We start from the raw sequence: 17,827 nt of genomic DNA, 5'->3' as shown, positions 1-17,827 counted from the left end.
AAGTTATTTATAAAATGATCGAAAAAAAATTAAATATTTATTCCTGAACATCCATAAAATAAAATAAAAGGCACTTTTTATCCATGTTTTTTTCATGCATAAATCAAAACTGGCGGATGGTGTTAAACGGGAATTTAAACCTAATCACCATCTACGTAATGGTTGTTATTGATAGCGGCTAAATTTAAAATATCACACGACGTAGTGCATCGCCTTAATGCCACTAGCTCATATTACGTAGGTAGGTTACGAACATATTTCCAGGTTAATAGGTAGTAATAAATGTTTGCTTTTGGTTCCTGGTCTTTAACATTATATTAACAATGGCGCAATATAAGTCATTAAATTCACGTGTTTAGCCTTTGTCTGCAAGGTTATGACCAAATTCATTTAAATACTCATGAATACTTTAGAACTCTAGCGCGTTTATATTACAAAACTCTTTATTCTCTTGGCCCGTTGACGACCAGAAAATCTAAGAAAGAAATCGAGACACGAATCCAAGTCACGTAGAAACTAATGGCGACTGTACACCTTTACTGCAGGCCACTGGGCTACCGGGCTTTGCAAATAAATAATCAAAAAAATGTTATGTAAGTGATGGCGCAATTCATATTGTGCTGTTCAAGATTTTACGATCAATATTTGCATCTCATATTCATTGTTTCCTCTATAGAGAGACCACCCATATAGAAGTTGAGAGGTTTGGATGATTTTTATGAGAGTTAAACACAATTTAAAAAATTTAAACAAAATAATTAACTTTGTAAGCAAAATAATTGGCATGTTTTAAGTTAGTTGTTTCTTTGTCAGGGTAAACGTATAATGAAAATTAAAAAATATAAGAATAGACAAAAAAGGATTTGTTGGCAAAAATATTTTAATGTGCGATGGTTAATTGGTTATTAGAATAAAAAAGACGATTGTTTAAAATAAATAAAATAGATATTTATTTAATTAATTCAGGTGTATATAAAAAAACATGTATAAATTGTTTATTATTCATAAGTGCAGGGCCGGCTCTAGGCGGGCGCAATTGGAGTAATCCTCTCCGAGCGCTGATTTGTCAAGGCGCCAAGACGCTGATAATACCTAACAATCCAAACACATCGCCCTTGATATTATTATTCGTAAAAACGGTGCTACACAAATATACAAATCATCGGAATGTTACCGATTACAGTGTTCGCCTACCCAGGCGTCTTTTTGTTTTGACAAGTGGCGTCAAAATTTTTCTCAAGGCCAATGGTTTCTAACATAAATTTAATACGTAAAACAGGATTTTATGTAGGTACTACATCTAGGAGATTAAAAATTTCTTTTGAATCGATCTGTTCGAAGTGTTCGTATATCAATCTTAAATAATCTCAATACTTGAATGTAAATTAATTGAATAATAGTTAACTAAACCAAAACGAGGGTTATTTCAATGGGTACTTATTTAGGTGGAACGTATTCCACAAGTAATGTTGCTTTTCTCACGCATTTACGTGGTATTTTTGGAATATTATGTTCTGCCTCTAATGAGTTTGAACAGGTTAAATATGTATTTATTTATCTCAGTTATGTCCAGTCTTAGATCACATATTGCTTTGCTTATAAGCAAGGTAATCATAGCTTTTTGCTTTAGACGTAGCTATTTATTTTACACCCATATGCGGGCTTTTACAAATATGTGATATTCACAAAAAAATTGTGAAACAGTAATCAGCAATTTAAATTTGCAATATAAATTGTCTAAATCCATGCCGAAGAAAAGTATTCTTTATTTATTAGGTATGTTATTATGTTATATAGCCTTCTTGTAACTATATTTAATTCAGTTGAACACATCTACTATTTCTGCGAAAGTATTGCGAAATGCATGCAATCTAGAATATCAAGTAAGCGACTATCCAAATCATCCAGTCCGGATATTGTTGTTGCAATTAAAAATATTTTTCGATTGAGTTGTTTTTGTTGGTAATTATGCTGAGTAAAGCATCTGTCTATAAGTGCATTAACAGTTTAAAAATTAAAAAGTTTCCTCTTAGATTGGTCTTACATGTGAGACAAAGTTATAGACCATGGCTTATAATGATTCTGCTAAAGACATCTTTTCAAACTATGACTTAGGTAATTTCATTAAGACAGTGTGTAATTGATAATGAGAATCTAAAAAGAAGTTAAGAATGTTCACTGAATATTTTAACTACTGACAAGTAGTGTGACACTCTTTATATTCTGACCAGAGCTTACAGGACACAATCAGACTTTACTATCACCAACACGTTTGATTCTAAGAAATTCTTACTAATCTGCCTAGGTGCCCTCTTCAGATTCTTTAAACACTTTTTCCTAGAGAATCCAAGATCGAAATCAGATTGAAATCAAATTCCTTTTGGATCACGATTTAAAAATTCTTGGGTTACAGCAACGGTCTATTTAAAAAGCGATGTCACGAAGCATGAAGGTGTGTTCCGTTCAATTGTGAGGTGCTAAATAAAATTAATTGGTTAAAATATAGGCAGTATTCTTTCGGAAGAATTTTCAATTACAAGCCCGTTTTAATACGCCACGCCAAATACTCAAAGCCAGATAAACTCGTGGTCAAAGACATGAAGAAAATATTATTGATGTAGTTAAATCAATGACGAGATAACCGGAGGAACCGAGAAATAAGCCCTTCACTGTCAGTAGCTTGAGGGCAAGTCGACAAGCATAAATGCCAAATAGTATAGGAGGACAGTCCAAGCCATTTATGGTCGCTTTACACAATGTCTTATTCCACACCGTCGCCCATACGGAAACTATATCGGGATCCATATGAAAATCTTTGCTTTATCCGATCATTATTTTTATTTAATTATTGAAGACCCCGTGTCCCTGTCCCCCCGTCCCTGCCCGTGTCCCGGAAAGACAAAAGTCCTGGGTTCGAGTCCAAGATGTGACCGTATCCTTTTCTGATTTTTCTGTTTCAGATTTTCGTTTAGAAATCGCTAATATTGTCTTCAATAATTAAATATTACAATTTGAGGTTTTACTTAATTAAGTTATTCCGAAAAATAAACATTATTTTTAAATTCACTATTTCATAAAGATAGTTGCCATTGGAGAAGAAAGACTATTTTGGAACGTTACAAAATGTAAAAAATTGGAAATCCCTTCAAAATTACCATATATAATTTAATAATAATAATAAGATAACATTTATAAAGCACAGTTTTGTGTTATTTCGCTTCGAGTCCACTTTAGTACAACAAACTTTGCCGTTGCCATCAATAATTCTTGAAAAATACTGCTAAAATTTCCTATTTTATTTGATCAAAAAGACCCTATACTCCACATCCCCCAAGATGACATAGGAAACTATTTTCCTCGTGACTTCTTGCGAGGAGTTAACGTAAAAAGAAAACACCAGAAATTCACAATACCACACTCTAATAAACACGTATTATAGTATTTTAATTCTAAATATAAAACGAAATAAACATGGAACATTTCAAAAATTTATAGGTTATTACGTAAAACAATGACGGGCAACAGAATATAATAAATATCAAATAATAATGTTCGCAATCTTAAACTGTACGAAAATCATTTAGATATATAGATAGAGCTAACATTGGCGTTCAAATTATGGCCCAAAAACATCCGTTAATTGTCCGCTGTGAGATACCATGGGCTTCAGTCGGTTGACAGTTATAAGCGCTCGCCGGGCGTAGGTCTCCGGTGATAACTTCAAAATACCGAGAAGCACGCTGAGATATTGTACAAGTCGTACTGGAAAAGATAAGGAAAGCAATGGTATAATCTTCCATCGATAAATAGTATTTTACCATAGTCAATAGTCGTTTAAATTGGCTTTATAATGTTAAAAAAAACTTTAGGAGCACTTGAAGTTGGCGCGCCGCTAACCTAACTTCTCCAATCACCGGAGTTTAGTTCGTTGAGTTCGTTCGCGGTCGGAAGGATTCGAGCGACATCGATAGCCGCCACACCCCATTTTAACTTCCCTCGCAGGAACAACATTTAACACTGAGTTTGCAAGGAACGTAGTCTCCCAATATAACTCAATCGCAAAAATCGATAATAAAATAGAACACTTAATTTTTTCTCGAATTTATGTTAAAAGGCGACCTATGTGAAAAAAAGTATGGTGTAAAACGACCATTATTAGGCAGACCAAGACATTTTGCCCTGACTGACTTGGACTTTTTATTGCGGAAGTCCCAACTGCCTCCGACTGTTCCGATCCAGTTTGGCTAACGATTCTCCAATTGGTGTATGCTACAAGGAAGGATGTGGGGAAGAGGAATGTTCGGGTGTACCTGAATAATCAGTTCTGGTCATCAAACACGGTTAAGGCACTTTAAGTAAAGTTTTGATTCCAAAATATATCGTGGTCTTTCACCAGGACAGTGCTTAGAGTATCTTCGAAAAAAATCTGAATGGTCGTTGGAGTCAGATGTAGATGAAAACTACAGTTATCATTTCTCTGCGAAATAAAGCACCCCTCATTTAATGAGTCAAATGACCTAGCTTTTTAATTACTTTTAATGAGCTTCTGAAATAGACTCATCCCAGTTTTAATTGCGTTAAGCAGTGAGAATCAACGCACAGGGTTGAAAATAACAGTTTTGATTGCGTAGCAAATAATAAATTAAGATGTAGATTGTACCATATATCCATCCAATTAAGAAACTGAGATAGTTACGCCCTAGGAGATAGGACACCTGTCGTGGAACGGCTGCGCGGTCTTTTTCATATTAAATTTGGATTTGAGACAAAAATGCTCAACCAAACTGAATAATTATTTTTTAAAATTATAATGTATAGTTAACAATACATCTATTTTAAATTAAAAATTTCAATTTTTCATGATTTTGGAGGTAAATTTTTTAATTATTTTTGACTTAAGGTTAAACGCGACGCTCGTTACATGTACATAGATGGCGTTAATTAATTAATTTTATTAGAATATGCTTTTTGCTTTGCAATATCAAGACTTATTATTTGTTTGCGCCCTTACATAAGATTTTATTATTTTATTTTATACGTCATAAAATTGATATATGTAGTCGGGAATGATTATTTTTTTTATTATTACTATGAACTCACAAAAGATTGCCAAAGTTGTTCCTAAAATCATTAGAAATCAAATTCTCCAAAAGCAGATTTTCATAATTTACCAAACAAACATATTAAAATAGCTGAAATCTGTACTAGATGTATGCTTTATCTTTTGATTAAAAAAATTATTATTCAGTTTAGTTTGTTATTTTGTTCTCAAATCCAAATTTAATTTTTACATGAAAAACCGTTCATTTTGGTTAAGATATCGTTGTTTACCAATACTAAATCTTTAAGGAGACTGTTTTTGTACTTATTTGATTAATTAATGGACAAAAAATATTGCTTCAACAAATTATGTTATATAATATTTCGGCCGATTGGACATCTACCCCTGCATAGTATAATCGTCGAGGGGTAAGGCTCTCGACTAGCAATCCGAAGGTCGCGGGTTCAAATCCCGGCGTGCTTTCTCAATTTATCAATTTAAATTAATATATCGTATACTTGCGGAACTTTCCAGAGTGGAAGAAACTCTCAGTATCGCCCTGGTGTAAGACCACCATTCAGAATTAAAATAGCTTTAAATGGCTTTGGACGTTTTTGGTGACCAGATCTGAATAGCTAGTTTCCTCTTTTCCATCTCCTTCCCCTACTCACCAATCCAATTATTGGGGATGCCATAGTCTCACTGGCTCCAGACGGTCGCGAGTAGTTGGGACTCACAATATATTTTATATTATTTGCAAATAGATACTTTACAAAGCATTTTATAATATACCACTATACAGGGTGTATCGGCACGTACCCGACAAACTTTAACCAGCTTTTCCTTAGCACATTTGAAGTAAAAAATGTTATGGGCACTTTGCTGTCCGGTAACATTTTTTTTCAATTAACAACAAAAAATTATAAAAAAATCCACACTCCGTCACTGTCATTGGCATTATTTCTCGTGTTCAACAGCTCTGCTGTTATTAGCAAGTGTGTCAAAAAGCGTCTTCGCTCTTTCATACACACTAAATAATAATAGTTAAAAATGAGACAAATGGTACCATGCCATTTCGTTGTGATTGTAAAAGCGCGCCAATGTAGGTACGTACGTATATTATTCAACGAAACTCGAATAAAATATTGCCAGATGGGTTTTCAAACTGTGACAAAGGATAAAACAGTGGTGACATGTGGTGAAAATATGAATGGTAAATTTTTTATTAAAAAAAAAATGTTACCGGACAGCAAAGTACCCATAACATTTTTTACTCCAAATGTGCTAAGGAATAGCTGGTTAAAGTTTGTCGGGTACGTGGCGATACACCCTGTATTATTCTGAAATTCAAATTTTCGCTTTTAGTTTATTCACATGTAAAACTTTCGGTGTATTTTAGTTAATAAATGGTTGTAATTATTTATATGAAGATGCAATACCAGTTTTATTTGATTAGTTTAATTTTTTTCTAAAAGGTTTATATACATTATAATATATGCAAATTATATTTATAGGAAGTAAAGAAAAGTCAATGTTTTGTAACCAAGTCATTAAAAAAAAATTCCATAGCTTACATTGCCAACGCTTGCTCACGAGATTCATCAAAATAGTATACGACGGAAATAAAGGCCTCATAGCCTCAAAACTCAACCCCAAACCATTGCCAACGCTGGCTAAACCTTACAAGATAGTCAAAATAATGTACTCCGTAATTTTATATTATCATAATAGGGCCAATAGAAAAGTCCACGATGGTATATACGAGGTTTGTTCATTCGATTATCGAATTTTTTTGTTAAGTTGGTACACATATGTTTATCATATGTTAGCATTATCAGCTATTTTGGATTAGTGTTTTGTTTTTGACAACTGGAAAGGTTAGTCACGTTTTTTGTGTTCTTCGATTTTTTACATTTGAAAAAAATGGATCAAAGAATATGTATTAAATTTTGCGTTAAAAATGGAATAAAGTGCTTCAACGCACTTAAAATGTTGACTGTGGCATTCGGCGAGTCTACTTTGTCTCAAAAAAGTGTTCTTGGTCAGAAAGGCCAAGAACGAAAAAAACAAATCATAGATTTTGCATCACGATAATGCACCAGCTCACACATCAATGCTTTTTCGTGATTATTTGGCCAAAAACAACACCGTAATCATGCCTCAACCACCGTATTCACCAGGTTTGGCTCCCTGCCACTTTTCCTATTCCCGAAACTGAAGAGACCAATGAAAGGAAAGCATTTTGCAACAATTGATGAGATAAAGTCAGAATCGTAGAACGAGCTGATGGCCATACCAAAAAGCACATTCCAGAAGTGCTTCGAGGATTAGAAGAAGCGCTGGCATAAGTGCATTATATCTGAGGGGGATTACTTTGAAGGGAAGAAAATGGATATTGGATGAATAAATAAATACTATTCGAAAAAATTCGAAATGCACCTTTTCTTTTGAACACACTTAATTATCTATCTCTTAAGGATAAGCTCCAGAAACGCCGGGTACACGTTAATACACGCCGGGTACACGTTAGTACACGCCGGGTACACGTTAGTACACGCCGGGTACACGTTAGTACACGCCGGGTACACGTTAGTACACGCCGGGTACACGTTAGTACACGCCGGGTACACGTTAGTACACGCCGGGTACACGTTAGTACACGCCGGGTAAACGTTAGTACACGCCGGGTACACGGTACTAGTATTATAATATTATCAACAAGTAATATTAAACCACAGTTAACTTGGTGAGATTTTACCTTTAATTCTCTGTAAACATAAAGATCTATAGCCTTTGTCTAGGAAACGTTTTGGAATCCGATCGTGACTGGGCATAGACAATAAAATTATTTCTTTAGATGTAGAACCTTCCTCTAAACCGAACGCATTGTTTGTGGTAAATCCATCGAGTTAAGCGCATAGTAATAAATGTATTCAACAGTCGTAATGAACATAAATATAATACCGATTTAAATAAACAGACAATGGAATTTGAAGTAGGAAAGGTCTGATAAATGGGAATTGCATTATTACTATTACAAATTGATTATCACTAAAACTTGTAAAAAATCTTCTTTTAAAATTAACCATCATTTATTGTCGACACTACTTACCGGTTATAATAAATACCACAAAATTCTAAATAACAATTTAAATGAATATATCGATATTTTTTCGACTAAGTTGACATAAATATTAACATTCAATGTTAGTGGCAAGATTCGGGACATATTTAGCAACAGCCCCGAGAACTTTGCAAATTTTTCTCGTAACTCTTGTTTTCACTTGACCCAAATTCTATTGTCTCTTGTTTTTTATTGTTGTACGTACCTACTTAATTTTTGATTCTTACATATTTTTGTACATCGTTATTGGATGGTTGGCATTTATTCTTTGTTATTTATGTGGAAATTTTTATGTCTGCCCTCTTTATGTTGTAATACAAAAAAAAACACACAATAAACATATTTTCATAAACTTTAAATAAGTCACTTCATCAGCATTGACTTTCATGGGTTAGATATATATATTAAACATGTCAGACAAATGGTTTTTGATGGTACCTGGTTTTCTTAGCGCCAGGATCTTCCACTATCCAGACTGTTTTAACCGCTGGGCTATCGCGACAATCTTCAGACCCGCCGAGTGCCAATACACATGGTGTTTGAATCTGTAATTATTAACAAAGGTTTCAGGTCATTGTTGTGGTTACAGCAGGGGCCCGATAGCGGAAGATCCGGCGCTCAAATCCCGGTTGTAGCAATAACCTTTTCTCTCCTCTGGTTGTCTATTTCCTAGATATAAGGTGTGAATAAATTAAATTTATAATAATTTTACATTTAAATAGTGGAAATTGGCGTTTAAAAAAAACTTTTCCACAATTAAAAACAAAATAAAGTAGGTAGAAACATTCCGTTTTCTATGCTAAAAAACATTCCATTTTCGTCTCTAAAATTAGCTGTTTTGCCTTTGTCTTGGCGCACACGAGCAACTTTAGTTGCGAGCAACAGTTACGTACATTGAAAATCCATCATAGTATATTAAGGGTCTTACTGACCCTTCAATTTGGTTGGTTCAATCGCATACATCGCATCCCCACACGGTTCAACTTTACGTTCAACTCAACAAGATTGATAATAATCGCTCAACCAAATTGAGTCGACTGTAAGGCACATAAAGTTGCGCACACACTCGGGAGATTTTATCCAACTGTCGCCGCAACTAAAGTTGCTCGTGTGGAGGGGTTTTAGGATTTTTAAAAACCACAAATTAGGTCAGGATCCAACTGATAATGAAGTACTCTTTGTTTTGGGTATTAAATAAGGAGATAATTAGTTTTTAGACAGGTATTCAACAAAAATAAAATAATAATTAATAAAATGTAATAATTCTTTAATTAAGTACTTCCAATAAATAAGTTGTTTAAACATTAATATGGCGGTTAGATCTGATTTGTATTCCACGGCTAAAGGCAGGATTCTAACTTCTGATTGGCGAGCCTAAAGCTCCGTCGGCGCATGCGCACTGAATCGTTAATTGACCACAGAACACCACCGCAAGCGCGATAGAACAATCAATCTCAAATAAGGAAGGGCTTGAATTTATTTGAAAATTATTAGACAATAGAATTTAAAATGCTCAACGGCTATGTACTTGATCTGATACAGCCAATAAGATACAAGTTGAGGCATAATCTGACTGTGATTTGGCCATAGGTATTTTATAGAACGTTGAACTGATTGAAGGCCATTTATTTGTTTTCACTTGATTTATTTTTTGCTTTTGACTCTAATTCTTCTAGTAATTCTTCTCTCCAAGCCTTCAATATGGCCAGGAGTTTTTATTTTAACATAAAAAGGATAAACATTAAAAAAAAGAATAATTATCAACCGTCCAATAGCGGTGTAAAAAAACATTTAAACATAAAACACCAAAAGGCAACAATAAACAATAAACAATACAGTTACAGTTAAAATAAAATGAGAACTTTATTGAAATCATAGGGACCTTTCTTTGCTTGGTTTGCCTACATTTTTGATAGATATCGCCGCCAACTCTTCGATTTGCCCAGGGTCGTAAATCCTGAACCTTCTGGGTGATGATTGGGGTAATAGGAGATTTTCGACGCGTGTACGCGAATTGTTAACTCTATAGATTAAACACTGGATTTTTAAAACTTTTATGTATTTCTGATACATGAAATTTCATATCGAGGCTTTTGATCTCGTTACAGTTAAGTTAGGCGGCTTGTTATTACTAGAAATATTTGAAGAAAATATATAAGTGCGACTGACATTTCACGAGTCAAATAACCATTTATAATGTTAGAAAAGTTATAAACATGACTAGAATTTTTAATGTAATTTGTCCATTTATGGTTGCGTTTAAACCGAGTAAATTCTACTACAGTGCCATGCTGAATTAAAATAACACGATTGCAACAAAGAATATAATTTAAATAAAAACTTATAAATAGTATATTGTATAAAATGTTCTAGCAATGAAACTATTCACTAATGATCATCACTATTTACGACTTCGCATACAAGATGTTCAAAATACCACAAGGAAAGCATTATCCAAGGCTTTATTTTTATCTTTCACTGTCTAACTGTATGACCACCTTCCTTTCATTATAATTTTATCTTTCACTGTCTAACTGTATGACCGCCTTCATTACATTACGATTTTATCTTTTTCACTGTCTTACTGTATCCCCGCCTACATAACATTACATTTTTTCTCTTTCACTGTTTAACTAAATAACCGCCTTCATTGCATTACAATTTTTCTCTTTCACTGTCTAACTGTACGACCGCGTTCATTACATTACAATTTTTCTTTTTCACTGTCTAACTGTATCCCCGCCTACATAACATTACAATTTTTCTCTTTCACTATCTAACTGTATGACCGCCTTCATTACATTACAATTTTATATTTCACTGTCTAACTGTACAACCACGTTCATTACGTTACAATTTTTCTTTTTCACTGTCTAACTGAATCCCCGCCTACATAACATTACAATTTTTCTCTTTCACTATCTAACTGAATGACCGCCTTCATTACATTACAATTTTTCTCTTCCGCTGTCTAACTGTATGACCGCCTTTATTACATTGCAATTTTATCTTTCACTGTCTAACTGAATGACCGCCTTTATTACATTGCAATTTTATCTTTCACTGTCTAACTGTATGACCGCCTTTATTACATTACAATTTTGTGTATTCACAGTTATGTAACCTTCTAAATCTTCACGTGTTTTCCTGAGTTGCAACGTTTCACTCAGCATCAAAAAAATGCGATTAAACAAAACACAGCGCGGAGTGGCCTACTCAATCAGTACATGAATCAACACAAGTCCTTTTACTTTCACTGGCTCTAGCTTAACTTTTTTTTAACATGGCCATTAATTTGGCATTATAAAAAACTTATTCTTGTTGATGCCAAGTTAAGACAAGATAATTTTATTTAAATTGCCCATGTGCCACAAAAAATAATAACATTTTGTAGGTAAGCATCAAGTAAAATCTTCATGATCTTTGTTTATTTTTCCAGGAAGTGCGAAATGAACCAATGCGTATTCAAGAAACGATCTTAAACCGATATTTTTATATCTTAAAAATAATAATACTGCTGACTTCAACATGGCTTTCTATCTTTTTAATATCGAATAAAATGAATTGAGATTCAAGATATGATGTTTAACGTTTTTGGACTCAGAATATATAGGCACTTACCTTGTTGGGTAGGTATGTACATAGATATTGCATAAAATTATATTATATGCGCTTTGCATTTAACATTCTGAATATTTAAATAATTTTGTAAATGTATATGTAACCATCGCACGATCGTCTGCATTTTTTTTCATTCTTTCAATCTTATACGTAATTTGTTTTCGCAAAACATTTGAATATCATCTTGGAGATTATTTCGTGATTTGAGTAATTAAGTATGTGTATTCTTACTGGATAAGTACGAACCAACTTCTAAAAAATCTTTCTTATTTAGTAATTGAGTAGGTAGGTACCAATCTGATGAGAAGATAAAAAAAATCAATCCGTGAAAAACAAGTTTTTTTTAAATTATAGTAGGTATATCTATTTATATTAATAGATGTATTTAAAGCGAAGCTTAATGCAAAATCACTATTTTGATTAATCTTTTTAACGAATTGGTGTACATTATGAATACCAAAAAATATGTTTTAGATAAATTGAAGGTTTTTCTAACGCTTCGCTTGAGTAGAATGGAAATAAAAAAATAAATTACTCAGTAAAAAATATAAATGAAAACTACTAAAAAAAATATTTTTACAATATAAATGTATGAACGCGTAAAGGAAACAACTTTTAAAAAATACAGTATTATAGCCAAGATTATCTGTGACAGTTTCACTTGATTAACTTTTTTGCTTTCTGATTAAATTATTTACAAAATAAATAAAAACCAGTTTTTTGATTGAAATCGAACGTTTCTAGTCTCCTTTTGTCAAGCGATTTTAATACCTATTACTTACGATATAAGGTATATCAAGAATATACACATTTTTGGCTTGTAGCTTCCACTTAAAATAAAAATGGTTTAACTGAATCTCCAGGGACTCGAGTCAACCGCACGAACTGAGGCAAATCCTGATCGGGTAGTATCGGGTATCGGGGATATTTCCTAAATTAACTGTTGAAATTTCATCTAATTTTAGAGAAAAACGTTTATTTCCGCGGTTCAATGCGTGATTGTCACCAAACATTGATAGAATGCATTGTCATCGACAACTTTCTGCCTAGTTTCAGTTCTATCGGATGTCAATCGGGTGGAAGCGAGAACTAATCATTCGTCTCATCATTATTTTGGCAGCATATTTCATAACAAAACATCGCAAATCCTATCACAGCCAAAAAAGCAATGTCGCCAAAATACCGTGATGCATTCGCGATGACTTAATTCGGTGCCGAAATCATTTGGCAGGCGTTTGATGTCCCCAAGTTTCGGCGGGAGCGCGATGCCACGTTCGGCTCTAAGTGCCTTTTGGTCGCACCGAGTGAAGGTGAACCTGCAGTCTTTTAACAATGATGTTATTAAAATGCACTCGAGCATAGCTAATACCAGGAGCGGCGCTGGAATTGAAAGTATTTCTACCCTTATCAACTTAAACCACAACAACATTAACTTACAACAGTACGTAACCACCTTCAAAATGTATGTTGGGATACTGAATATTTTTGCCAATTAAAATGTATCACAAAACTGAAGTAAACTGGTGATATGAGGAAACTTGGTTAATGGTTTTTGATTTCAGGAAAATGTTACAAAAATCAATACCTACACAAATTTTATACATTTATGAGTGAAGCTTGAAAGCTATTGTTCTATAAATAATAACAAGAATATTAGACATGAAAAAAAATTACGAAAGAGAATTCTGAAACTAATCCAGTTAAGGATAAAATATAATCTAGAGAACCTAATTCTAATAAATGTTTAATGCTAATTCTCATTTTCCAAGTGAAAAAACGTGAGCTAAATATTTGGTAATCTTTTTCAATCTGAACTCAATGGACAATGATTTATGTAGCTCAGAAATTGACTGTCTTTCGTTACTTCAAATCGCATGGAAAAAAGTCCGTGTTGAAACTAGAGTTTGAAGCACTAAGAAGTAATGCAAAATCACGTGTTTTTGGTTTGAAAATTGAATCGCTTAGAAATATTTTAGATGTTTTAATTAAATAACCGAGCATTTTTTAAAGTCAAAAATAATTATCAGGCCTTTAAAAACTGATTTAAAATTCAAAATCTCATTGTTACTGTGACCGGATAAATCATCACAAAGATAATTCATCATATCTTTAAAAAGTTATATAAAGTCATGGAGCATGGAATGTTGAGTTATTATGGAACCCATTGTTACGAACCCCTTTTGGTTATGGATTTATTGTGTAATGTGGAAAAATATCGTAAAACGTTTAAATATTTTTGCCTGAACTTAGCAAAATAAAATTTAAAAAACACGTTTTGGCGATGTTTTTTTCTTACATAAATCAAAATAGGCGGCTGGTATGCGATAATTTAAACCTTATCACCATATACATAAGGAGCGTTATTGTTAGCGGCCCAATTCTAAATGTTACTTGACGTGGGGCATCGTCCTAAGTGTTCTGGAGCACTTATAATAATTGATTCTTGGTATTGTACTTGAAGTTATTACTTTACATGCAATATGGTAACTCCTTTGCTTTCTCCGACAGGAATTTCCGGAGTAATTATATTTGTATGTTTTACGTTGGAGGACACCAAAATATTTTTCACACCATTGTGTTTTGGAACAGTAAAAGATGTAACTACTTGGAAGTTTTCATCTATACGGAAAATAATGCAAGGAAGAGGAACTTTCTGAAATGTAAGTAATGAGTTATTCGCATCGTCCTACACAGCAGCGAATTCCGGCCCTGACTGCAAAAATTTAACTGATTAAACTCCCATCACATTCTGTGCGTAAATATTATGGCAAGTCAGAGTCACGAGTAGGATAGCTGATAGCTGACGGCTGACGGCTGATGCCCGATGACTGTGACTGATGCTCGATGGCTAATGCGGTTCCCATCGTATTGGTGCTATTTCCAGCCCAATTCAATATCCGATTCGCGGAAGAGAGAATTATGCAGGCAGTGGTAGAAAACATTGACTTAACTACTGTAAGTAGATACCTTGATTACATTGTAGTAGATACATTGATTTATTATCATGAAATTAATCGTAATGCGGTTAGGGATGGACTAGTAAAAGTGATTCAAACGTTAATAGGTAACTACTACCAAGTAATATAAATCAAAAATCTCTGTTGCCATATCATTTTCTTAATTCGTCTTACGAATAAAAAATACATTTCTTTTTAAATTTCATTTTTCACTACCAGAGCACTTCCCGGGCAAGGAAGAAAACCTGGGTTCAATTCCTAAATGCGATTTAATCGTTTTCTATCTTTTCTGTTTGACATTTATCGTTTTCTTCAATCGTTAAATCATGTTCGTTTAAAATTTTTTAGAAAGTTTTAGCTATCGTTGAATAGATGTATGTATAGCGAGATGTACAAAACCCGAAAAAGGATTATTAAAAGTCTATATAATCGAAATTGGTATTTTAAAAATTACAAAATGGACTAAATGCTGTGGAAATGAGATCCCTGATGAGTTTGTGTGGTAAAACCGTGTATAAACCGAGATGGGAAGGCTGACAGAGATATTGAACGAAGGGTAAATGCAGGTATAACTCCATTAATGGACGACTGAACGTAGTTGGCGCTAACAAAAAAATGTCCAAAGAAGCGAAGCTAGCAGGTCACAATGGAGTGATGGTAGCTGGTACCTACCCTGATGTACGGAAGTGAGGCATGGCACTGGCAGAAAAAATATGTAAGTAGACTGAATGCTGTAGAAATGAGATCCTTGGGCGTATGTGTGGCAAAACCATGCATGATCGTGTGACAAATCTGGAGATTCGCAAAAAATGCAAGACTGACATAAGCGTAATGAATAAGATTACGAAAGGAACGTATAGATGGTTTGGGCATGTAACGAATGAAACGAACGAACGAAGTGCATGTAAGGAAAATATATGACGCAAATGTGAATGGTAGATGTTGGGGATGCTCGAGGAAGACATGGCACGATCAAGTGCACCAAATACTTGAGTCGGGCCATGTCAAGAATCAGAATAACAGAGTATGTATTGATGAGTGGGAATGCGGTAAGGAGTGTGTGCTAAGACCGTGATGTTTGGCTGTCTGCCTCTCTGATTGTTGGTTTGAAAATTTTCTATTTTTTTTAATATCATATTTTGTAAAATGCGACAGTAAATTTTCAAGTAATATTTAAAACTCAAAAATGGTTTGCACCGCTGAAAAAACTGCAAATTTAAAATTCAATTGCCGGCGTCAATAAATCCACCGCGATGTTGCAATAACCGCTGCACACTGCATACCATTGCACAAAACAAATACTTTAATAAATAATAATATGATATTCTATAATACCTGTATTATAAAACGCCATGCCAGTATTATTTTTACTTGTGGCGTTCAGTGTCCGTACAAAACAGGAAACACGAGTCAACCCGTGGAAGTAATATTTTATGGAGGTTGAACGTCCTATCAACACCTTCTCCAACTATTATTATCTCCTTATTTGTAATTTCTACAGGTAAACAAAATGGCGAAATTATTGTTTATGTGTCTGCAAATATCTATTCATAGACAGGCACACTTCTGTTTAGGATTCTAGCAAAATTCGGCATAGCAACTGTCATTCTTGTAGTTTTCTTTATTATTTAGTTTTGGCCTAGGTACTTGTGCACTAATCACTATCACATAACATAATATACCAACTAGAACTACTCGATCGAAATAATTTTTTTACTGCAACAACAATATCAGGACCGAGTCCTTTGGATACTCGCTTGTACCTAGATTACATGCAGTTGGCAATACTTTTGCAGAAATATTAGATGTGTTGAACTAGACAGAATAATATAGTTACAAGAAGGCTATAATAACATGCCTTATGGGTTCTATATTATTTTAATAGCAAATTTTCTTCATAATTACTATTTCAATAGATTAATTGGAACAACTGTTCAAATAATAATAATTGATTATTTGTATAGCGCCGTTTTCGTTATAAAATCAATTATGTTTGTAAAAATCCATATTGGCGTACAGTATTAATTTTTTTTTTTTTTTGTCTACTTCCGATTTAGTTGTCCGGGTTAAATCTTCCCCAAAGGAAAAACTTAACCCTTCCACTCACTTTTCCACAAATGATCATCTAGTCAATCAACATTATGTAAGTGCATTATGTAAGTAAAATAAATACAAAACAATACAAGAACAACAACACGTCAACTCACCAGATATCAAATGGGAAAAAAAAAATTTAAAAAATTATTAATATAAATTATTAATATCTAACATCGTCATAATATTATTATTAATAACAAAACGTTTTTTCACCACATGCAAGGGCGTATATGGGGGGGGGTAGGGAGTTCACCCCCTCCCCCAATAATAATATTTGGATGATTTGAAAATCACCTCAAGGGCGCTGAACAATTATATAATACATTTCTATAATGATATATGTTATTAATAAATATATATCGAGATAATATACAGTACCATACTTACCTGGTAGGTCACTTAAGATTAACACTTTATTGATTAACTGATTGTTTATTAGCGAAATTTAGATACAGGATTTAGGACATAATTGGAAAATTGGATATAATTGGACTGTCTCTCAGGAATGGAATATTTAATTTAAGGGTATGACAGCTTTAAAAGGTTTTAAGTTGTCATTCCCTTAAGTTTTTAGTTTAGACCTGAATTCTGTTGGACTTGTTATGGATCTTAGCTGTAGGGAAAAGTATTTATTGTTTTGTTGCTTTGGTTTTTTTAAGAATTTCGTTCCTAGATATTTATAGTTCTGTCGACTGGAGTTTTTTTAAACATATTGGAATGGGTAATGTGTGTTTTTGCCAGAGATTTTTTTTTCGGAATGCTGCGGTTTTATTTACGTTATTTTTGTTTGCGTGGCACAGAAACAGAGTACTTCGTTTTCTGAAAGATTTATTTAAGATTTTATTTAGTAATTTGTTCACGTTTATAATCTTTTTATTTTTGTGTAAAAATAATGCACTAAATTTATGCAGTACAAAATATTTAGAATTTTGTATATCATACTAAATTGCTATTTTGGGTTAGTTTATTTTAACTCACTGGGACAAA

The 17,827-nt window shown here is 33.4% G+C and overlaps 1 protein-coding gene across 2 annotated transcripts in view; it reads right to left on the bottom strand.

Moving 5' to 3' along the window:
- LOC149417272 (fibroblast growth factor receptor homolog 1-like) overlaps nucleotides 1–17,827 on the bottom strand; it is a 279,900-nt gene that overhangs the window by 109,993 nt on the left and 152,080 nt on the right. Inside the window, exon 2 of one of the 2 annotated variants that reach the window (XM_089640181.1) lies at nucleotides 8,604–8,710. The exons of the other annotated variant lie outside the window; for it this stretch is intronic. The gene's annotated coding sequence lies outside the window, so the exon portion shown is untranslated. The remainder of the gene's footprint in view (nucleotides 1–8,603; nucleotides 8,711–17,827) is intronic. 2 annotated transcript variants of the gene reach the window in all.

This window comes from Hesperophylax consimilis, chromosome 15 (genome assembly GCF_061612785.1).
Source record: "Hesperophylax consimilis isolate HC1 chromosome 15, BYU_Hcon_1.0, whole genome shotgun sequence".
Classification (NCBI taxonomy): domain Eukaryota; kingdom Metazoa; phylum Arthropoda; class Insecta; order Trichoptera; family Limnephilidae; genus Hesperophylax; species Hesperophylax consimilis.
This window is presented reverse-complemented; position numbering and strand designations above follow the sequence as displayed.